Source organism: Camelina sativa, chromosome 9 (genome assembly GCF_030686135.1).
Source record: "Camelina sativa cultivar CO46 ecotype springtype chromosome 9, ASM3068613v1".
Taxonomy (NCBI): Eukaryota; Viridiplantae; Streptophyta; class Magnoliopsida; order Brassicales; family Brassicaceae; genus Camelina; species Camelina sativa.
In genome coordinates this window covers 9,326,231-9,335,532 of record NC_141888.1, presented here as the reverse complement: position 1 = coordinate 9,335,532, position 9,302 = coordinate 9,326,231, and the positions used below count along the sequence as shown (strand labels likewise).

Here is a 9,302-nt window from a genome sequence, read left to right as displayed (position 1 = left end):
AATAATGATTATGACTAATATGAAGCTAGAACAGAAATAGAAACTATGCTAATGAACTAATGCAGGGTAAGTAATGAACAGGACACTAAGTAAATGCAACAGAAATGCAACTAGAATGAGACAAGAGATAAGATAGGACAACTACAAATCATAAACCAAAGTTCTGGGGATGAACTCGAGCAAGCACTCGATCGAGTGTAGATCGAGTGCAGGGTCGAGCTGGACAAATCTGTGAAACAGAGCAATACACAAGCGAATCAAATAACGATCAAACATCAATATTAAGACTTAGAAATCAATAAACAAGGAAGGCCTTGAGGAGGGATTCATGGGCTGGACTAATGATTGAGGTCATCTAACTTGGTCAACAAATCTCAAAAAACTTGAGCTAATCTCTAGACATATAATTCTAAGACATGTTTAATCCACTCTCATGGCAAGAAACAATCAAACTCATGCATCTCTAGACTTGTTCTCACAAAGTAAAGAATCTACACAAGCAGGCATTAAGCAATATATCTCATACCAAACAAGACCTCTAATCTCTTAGCAAGCCTAATGGTAAGCTCTAGATCTAGCCTTATCTATGCTCCTTAAACATTGATGTGATGCTAAGATGCTTGAAATCAAACACTATCCTCTCAGTTATAGGATCAGCATTAAGAACATCTAGCCTAGAAGAGATTCTACCACAATCAAGCTTGACCAAATCAAACAAACCTCAAACACAATCCAGCCTAACCCATCCTCAAGATCCTAAGCAACTACTCACAAGAACACATGATGAACATCAAAGTCATAAACCCAGAAAATACTGAAACTTGCATCAATTGAAAGATAAAGCAAAGATCTACAATATTGGAGAAAGAGCCAAACTCGAATTCTCAATATTCTGAAAGTTATGGAACCAACAATATTGAAGAATCTAGTGTTTTCTCTCTTAAAAGAAGTACAAGATCTAATAAAAATAAAAGTCCAAAAGGAATAATTCCCAAAAGGGTAAAAACTAGGTTTTTGACTATCTAAAAAGCTGGACTCCTTGGGTGGCTGCTGGTACAAGCCCTTATATAGAAAAAGTAGTGGAAGCTCTAAAAATGCTAAAAGACAAAATAGCTAGGCGGCTCGGCCAACTCGACCCGGTGCTAGGTCGAGTGACCGGTCGAGTTGGCTTCTCTCGTGCATCTTCCACTCGGTCGAGTCCCTCTCCGCACACGGTCGAGTGTATGGTCGAGTGGGCGGTCGAGTGGGACTCTGGACTTTGTTTCTTCAGCCTTAACTCTCTTGCTTTCTCCTCTTGTTTGCTTCACTTCTCTTCAGCATTGCTTCCATGCTCCTTAAGCTCCAAAAATCACCTGTTTATGCATGAAAAAATGCAAATGCAATGCAACTATACTCTAATGCATGATTAGTCCTAAAACTATGCAATAATGGTCAAAATGGATAGCAAAAGATGCAAAAGATATGAATAAACTAAGGGAAAACAGTGTAAAATATATGAACATCAACACCCCAAACTTAGTCTTTGCTTGCCCTCAAGCAAATAAACAAGACATAAGAAGGTAGGTGACGTTTGAGAGTGGGATCTCAGCTCCTAAAGCTTGCAAATAGACCATCTAGAATCAATGTCCAAGTTACTAGTACTATGATGCAAGTTGAATGAGCTGTACTTAAAGATTTTAGACAAGCATATCACAACCTTTACTGATTTGAGCCTTAGATGTCCACATGCATTCAAATCAACCATTTTCTTTAATATTCATTAATCAAGAACATGAATCAGTTCTATGCAATGCTTAAACTCATTTGGCTTGGAGAGAAAGGCTTTGAGACAATGGGGTCTCTTTTTAGAGTGGGGCTTATCAATATCAAGGTTCTCTCATAAAAAATGGATTGAGCTTTAGAAGAATGCTAAAGGTAAGAACACTTAGATACATACAAGAACAAAAACTTGTCTACCCAAAGGCACCCAAAGTATTCATACTACAATCTAAACCCAAATGATCCTAGTGCTACCCTTTAACTTCTTCTTTTCTCTTTCACCCTTTTCTCTTTTGGTTTTCAAGTCTTAGGAGAGGTTTCTTATTTGATCTTTCTAGTGGGATGGGGGATTCTTATTTATTTACTATGGTTCTCTTTTTTTCTTCTTACTCTTAAGATCTTTTGCTAGACTTTTCTTTTCTTTCTTTTCTTTTCTTTAACTAGAACCATCTTCAACAATTTTTACTTCCCATCCTTTCACTAGATTTTGCTTAAACACATTCTCCTCTTAAAGACTCTACCCTTTTTCTTTCTATTTTTCCTCTTTTCTTTTCAAAACAGCCAAGTCCCAAACCCAACAAGTGAACCACCTAGTCCTATCTAGTTTGAAAAATGCAAACTAGAACTACACAAGGCTTTACTCTTGTCAGTTCAAACCTAACACACACAAGAATAAACATGCCTTGAAAGAAGGGTTGGTTAAGGGGTAGGGAAACTGATTTTTAATCAGCTACTTGGATCAACAAGAGTGGTAAAAAAGAGAAAGATGATCCAAATATGTATATGGTATCCATGAGTTTAAAGCAATGCACACATTGATAATTGAAAGTCAATATTAGGTTCTTCTAAGTAGGAAATGGTGTCAAATCTCAACATGCTTCAATTTAGACCAAATGCAATGTAGGAATTCAAGGCTTGGTTCAATCTTATGCTTCTAACTACTCAACTAGCATTGATCCTAGTCTAGTGAATTAAGCAAGCTAACAAGGCAAACTCATCATATATCCCTAATGCAAATATTATACAATCTTACATGAAACATGCTAAACAAGATCCTAATATGCAATGCAAACTACATGAACACTCTTTTTTTTTATAAAGATTTTGCAAAAAAATTTCAAATTTTTAGGGTTTTTCTATGCCTTAGATGCTATGCAAATACTAACATGATGATGCTAAAAATTTGAAATAAGAACACAAAACACAATGTCAAATGCTATCTCAAACCCTCCCCCAAACTTAAATCACACAGTCCTCTGTGTGAAAGAAATTTGATTGAGGATTCAAGATAAAAAACAAAACATAATATGAAATGCAATGGTATTTACAAGTGAAGGTGATAGTGGTACCTCAAGGATTGGAGAAGAAACTGTCCACATCCTCTTGCATGTTGTCAAATGTGTAGTTGGGGTCTTGTTGGTGACTTGGAGATGGAGATTGGGGCAGCTCGACGATGGCAATCGACTGGGACTCGGTCGAGTACGTGCTCGAGTGGGGTGGTCGAGCTGGACTGCGGATGCCAAAAAGTTGACCTTGCTGCTGGTAGAATTGGTGCAAGAGTGCTGGATCCATAAAGTACTGGGGTGGGATGGGAGGGTAACCTGGATATCCTGGATAAGCAGCTAGAGGTGGGAAGCTATAAGGTGATCTGGGCTGGAACTCGGCCGAGTGCATTTGGGGTGCTCGGTCGAGTGGGTGCTCGAGTGACCCGGTCGAGTGCCTCGAAAATTGTTGTTCTCGGCTACTTGAATTCCTCTTCCTCTGATTTGGCTCATACATTGAAGCTCTAGCTGGTTCCACAGGGTTTGCAACTCTTGAAAGTGCTCTAGTTGAGCTACTCCTCCTCAAAGGGCTTGAATGGCTTGGAGATGAGCTTCCACTCTTCAACTCAGCAATTTCTTTCTTTAAGATCTTGATGGACTTAGCCATGTTGGTCACCTTCTTCTTAAGCTTGTCAAACCTCTTTCCATGCCACTTGTTCCACCTTTGCAAAAATGTCAACCTCTTGCTATTCTCTCTCACTCCTCTACTATCCCTTGGGTTGGGCTCATAATCTTCAAAGTAGAACTGCTCCTCCCCATCAGCCATTTGCACATCTCCAGCTCCATCAACTCTAGGTTGAACTATCCCATCAAACAAGTGCTCATCAGCTGGCCAAAAGTCAATGTTGGCTCCTTCTTGAATGGTGGTGAGCTCTTGGTTAGGCAAGATCAATTGTTTCTTCCCAAGTGTTGGAAGCTCAAAGTTGAAAATGTGATTTCCTTGATGCATTTCCTTGGCTAGGATGAGAGTAGAGGTGAGGTAGCTTGAGTCAATCCATCTTGGTGAGACCCTTTCTCCTCTCAGTGGGACCTTGGCAACTTGTAGAATTGGAGTGATGATGCCTTCAATGGTGAGTGCTCCTCTTGAACCTTTGTTCTCCAACTTGCCTACCCAACTTCTCAAATATGTCATTTGATCTATGAGCAGCATTGCAAGATCAGTCTCCACAGTGCTCCCAAGAATGATAGTTCCATCTCTTGCCTTGAGAATGATTCCATTGAGAGCCATATCAATCATCTTAAGCTCACCCTCATTGAGATTTCCAGTCTCCTTCCTAGCAAAGAAAATGTTTGCTAAGGCCTTGTGGAAGTACCTTAGGACTGAGCTCCTTATCTTTGAACTCTTTGTTTTGGAGGATGAATAGGTGATGTTGTCTCCAATGGTCTCCCAAATGGAATAGAGCTCTTCTCTTGGTATCATCAAGCTTCTATTACTCCCAACTTCAAAACTAAACACATTGGCTATCTTCTTCATTGAAAGCTCATACTTCTTCCCCTTGATTGTGAAGACAATGTGACCAGCTGCAACCTCAGCATCCTTCCTTGCATAGGTGTGTAGCTTGACAGTGGCCAGAAACTTACAACTTTCCTCCTTGTAGCCCTCCATGCAAAGTCCCATGAACTTGGTTAAGTTGCTCTTCTCAAAGAGATACTCCACATCTTCATCAATGGCTAGCTACTCCATGGTTTCCTTGTGTGGATATCTATCTAGTCCCCATGAACTCCATTCTCATGAAGGCTTCATAAAGTTGCCTCTTTGTCAAACCACAAGATTCTGCTTCTCCATCATCCTCGAGCTCTTCTTCTTCATCTTCTTCCTCACTTTCACTCACAACCTCCTCTTGTTCAATCTCAACAGCTGGCCTCTTCCCTTTGGCCTTGTTTCTCCTCATGAACTCCATAAGAGTTGGCTCCCTTTCTTCTTCACTTTCAGTTCTCTCAGGATCTTCCTCAACTGACTGATTCTTTGGACACGACATCTGACTGGACCGACCACTCGGACCACCACTCGGTCGAGTGCTTGATTGAGTGGGGCGTCGAGTGGTTCTTCCAGATTCTCCTCTTGATTCAAGGCCAGCATCACGACATTCCATGGAGTCTGCAGCCGCTTGTTGAGACTTCCTGGTAATCCTTGAAGACATTTTCGAACAGAACTGAAGGGAATAGACTCAAAGCTTAAGGTTAATAAGTTAGTGACCCAAAAACAAAAGAGCTAAGCTTTGAGCAAAAAGATGAAATTTGAGAGAGATTTTAAACTTGAATTTAGTTGTTTTGAGCAAATGAGAGAATGTGAGAGGTATAGGATCGTGTAAGCTCTATATAAAGAAGCTAAGGGGACAATGAGACAAGGGTGGAGCGTCCATACCATTGAAATTTGAAATGAGAATCTTTGACCTGCTTTTTGCTGCCACTCGACCCCACACTCGACCAGCACGTGGTCGAGCTCCCTTGACCAAAGTTTGAAAATTCAAATTTTTCTTCTTTTTCTTCCCTCCACTCGATCATTCTAGAGGAATGAGAGTCGAATGGGCCTTACTTCTTTGCCAACTCGGTCGAGTACCTCTCGTGGGCTGGTCGAGTGGGCTTGCGTATCTCCTTCCCCAAGTCCAAATCTCTCCATACCCAACTACACTTTCATTGAAAGGCCTGCCCAACACAAACATAAAAGAAAACACATCAAAACTACTAAGAAAATAAAGCATATTTACAAAGGATACCTTAGGGACTTTCTCCCTAGTGAGCTTGTTTAAAGTCTCTAAGCTTGACTTTGGTTGCCTTCTTAGACTTGGTCTAGATACCAAGGAGGTGATGAAATCGTCCCTGGAACCTCTTGATCACTGTGAAGTTGATCTTTGATCACCTCACCCTTAACACACAAACCATATTTCTTCTTGATTTTGAGCCTTGGTCTTGCTTTCCTCAAAAACCTCTTGTTTAGCTTGACTTGGAGATCCTTAACCATACCAGTCAACTCTTGAACTGAGCTCTTAAGCATTTCCACAGAATCCTCTTGAAGAGAGGGCTTAGCCTTTGGAGTTGCCTCACCACTTAAACCTTCTTGACCACCTTTGTCCTTGATAGTAAAAGGCTGATCATCAATGGTAGGAAGGTTGGTTGGGTTATAGATGTTGAACTTCATAGCTATACCCTCAGCAATGTTCAAGGTCACAAGACCCTCTTTGACATCAATGACTGCCCCAACAGTGGCTAAGAATGGTCTCCTAAGAATGATAGGATCTTCAGGCTCCTTATCCATCTCTAGGACCACAAAATCAGTGTGAACCCTTGCTCTCCCTATCTTCACTGGAATGTTCTCCAACTTCCCAACCACATCTCTATTTGACCCATCAGCTAGGCATACATGAAGGTTGGTGGTATTGAAGTCAGCGTGCCCAAACTTTTGTGAATATAATAAGGCATCACACTGATTGATGCTCCCAAGTCACATAGGTACTGGTTGTAGTGAAGATAGCTAAATGTGCAAGGCAGATAGAATGGACCTGGATCCTTAAGCTTAATTGGGATGATAACTCCTCCAAGGTCCTCAAGATCCTTCTCATCTTGAGCTTGAGCCTTCTTCTTTGACAAATCAAGAAAAAAATCCCTATAGAGAGGATATTGTTCATACTGTTCCAAGGCAGGTCCTCTCTCTTCTTCTTGATAAGCAATGATGATCTCTTGTATGGCCATCACTTCCTCTTGTTTCTCAACCACAACTTCTTCCTTCAAAGCTTTCAGTTCCTCTTGTTGCTTAGCCAACATTTCTTTTTTTCTGAATGATTTCTCTTAATTCCTTAAGCTTCTGTGCTTTGAAACGTCCTGGGAATGGTAGAGGCGGTTTGTAAGCAGGAGGAATGTACTTAGCAGGCTTAACAGCTTCTGATCCTTCAGCTCGATCAACCACTCGATCAGGCACTCGGTCGAGTGCTTGCTCGAGTACCTTGTCGAGTGCAATACCAGATTCAGATTTCTTTGCACAAGCTTCACTCAGGGCTTCAATAACTGACCAAGCCTCTCCATCTTGAACATCACTGTCCTCAGTGACTTCTTCATCAGAGATATGAATAGCTTTTGCAGTGAACTCCCTTGGATTTTGAATAGCTTTTCCAGGGAGTTGGTTGGGCTTAGGAGCTGAAGTAGAGGCAATGTTGCTCTCCATAAACTTCACTCTAGAGTTGAGACCTTCAAACTTCTTGTTCAGGTCATTATACTGGGATGTGAGCCTTTGATTTAACTCAGCAAACTGTTTAGCCTCCTCAATCTTTCCTTGTGTTTGCCCAATCAACAACTGTTGCATCATGGCTCTTAAGTCTTGTTCTTGGCCTTGGTTAGTCTGAAACCCTGGTGGGGGACACAACTGAGGCTGGAACACTTGATGCTGTTGTCTGGGGACATAGTTTTGTTGCTGTTGAGGCTGTTGAGGTGGATAGACTTGGTCTTGTGGATTAGCTACATTGGTGCTTCTATAGGAGAGGTTGTTGTTCTTGAACCCTCCTTGGTTGTAGCCTTTGAATCCACCCTGGTTTTGCATGTAACAGAGTTCAGCAAATTCATTCTCCCCCTCTTGAACTTGAACCTCTTCTTCACCAATGAAGTGGATGGAATTTTGTTGGCTAAGAAGGATCTTGTCAAGCTTCTCATTGACCATCTTCAAATCCTTCTTGTACTTGTCCTCTTGGTCAGTGGAGGTGGACCTTATGGTTCTGTCATAGTCCTCATTGTAATTGCCATCTGACTGAGCAAGGTTCTCAACTAATTCCCATCCTTCTTCCACATTATTGTTGAGGAAGTTGCCATTAGAAGCTGTATCAAGAAGCATTCTGATCTTGGGAAGCACTCCTTTGTACAAAGTGCTTAGGAGTGACTCATTGCTAAAGCCATGGTGAGGACACTGAGTTTGAAATCCTTTAAACCTCTCCCAAGCTTCACAAAAGCTCTCATTGTTTCTTTGAGCAAACCAAGAAATTTCATTCCTCAATCTAGCAGTCCTTGCATTTGAGAAGAATTTTGCCAAGAAAACCTTCTTGCAAGCATCCCATGTGGTTATTGCTCCAGTAGGAAGAGTCTTCTCCCAAAGGTGAGCCTTATCTCCAAGTGAGAATGGGAAGAGCCTCAACTTGAATCCATCTTCACTCACTCCATTAATCTTTGGAAGACCACATATTCTATCAAATTCATCAAGGTGGTCTAGGGGATCCTCCATTGGCAACCCATGGAACTTGTTGGCTTGAATCATAGAGATCAATCCACTCTTGATCTCAAAGTTGTTGTTTGCTACTGTGGGAGGCACAATACCAGCTCTCTGGTTGTGTGTGTTGGGTGCATCTCCAGCACCAATGTTCCTTGGTCTTGGAACTGGATCTTGTTGCTCCATTACCACTTGATCCTCTTGCTGTTCTTGAACTACTCTTCTTTGCTTATATCTCAAACCCTTTTGCAGTCTGTGGATGTTGTCAATAGGCCTTTGAAGATTGTCTTTCCCCTTTGACCTTTTGTGCATCAACAAACTGGAGTACTGACTCGAACAGGTGCACGGTCGAGCACAGGCTCGAGTGGATGGTCGAGTCGACTAGGAAGTGGTGTCTATATGTATCCGGCTTCTGACTCGATCAAGTGCTCGATCACTACTCGGTCGAGTGGTGGTCGAGTGGGCGGTCGAGCTGGTACCTTAAACACAAGACAGCAAAGCAAAAGAAGATTCGAGTTCAGCAACTTCACAAGTGTATAAACGAACTTAATCTTAGACTAATTATGATCCTAAATGTCACAAAAACACTCTCAAATGGGCAACGGCGCCAAATTGAAACACATCTTTTGTATGGGTGAAGTGATGAATGTATGGAATGATGAAAGATGAGATGAATGGATGGCAGGGTGTTTCAATTCCCCTTATGCAATTGTAGTACAAGAGGTGTCAATCCAATCTGAGAGTTTGTGAACAATCAAGATGTGTACATGAGCCTAATTAAGTTAAGCCAAGTATGTAAAGGATGTTTGTCACAATCCTATTATGAAATGTAATGTACAGAAAGTAAAAGCTACTAGAACTAGATGCTGAATGTAAATGGAACAGAATGATTATGACTAATATGAAGCTAGAAGAGAAATAGAAACTATGCTAATGAACTAATGCAAGGTAAGTAATGAACAGAATACTAAGTAAATGCAACAGAAATGCAACTAGAATGAGACAAGAGATAAGACAGAACAACTACAAATCAT

General features: G+C 41.1%; 1 non-coding gene across 1 annotated transcript; it reads left to right on the top strand.

The window, feature by feature from the left end:
* Positions 1 to 7,954: 7,954 nt before the first annotated feature.
* On the top strand, positions 7,955 to 8,061 carry LOC147937957 (small nucleolar RNA R71). Its single transcript, XR_015567590.1, has one exon. It is a non-coding gene; the product is annotated as a small nucleolar RNA R71 (small nucleolar RNA).
* Positions 8,062 to 9,302: the final 1,241 nt, after the last annotated feature.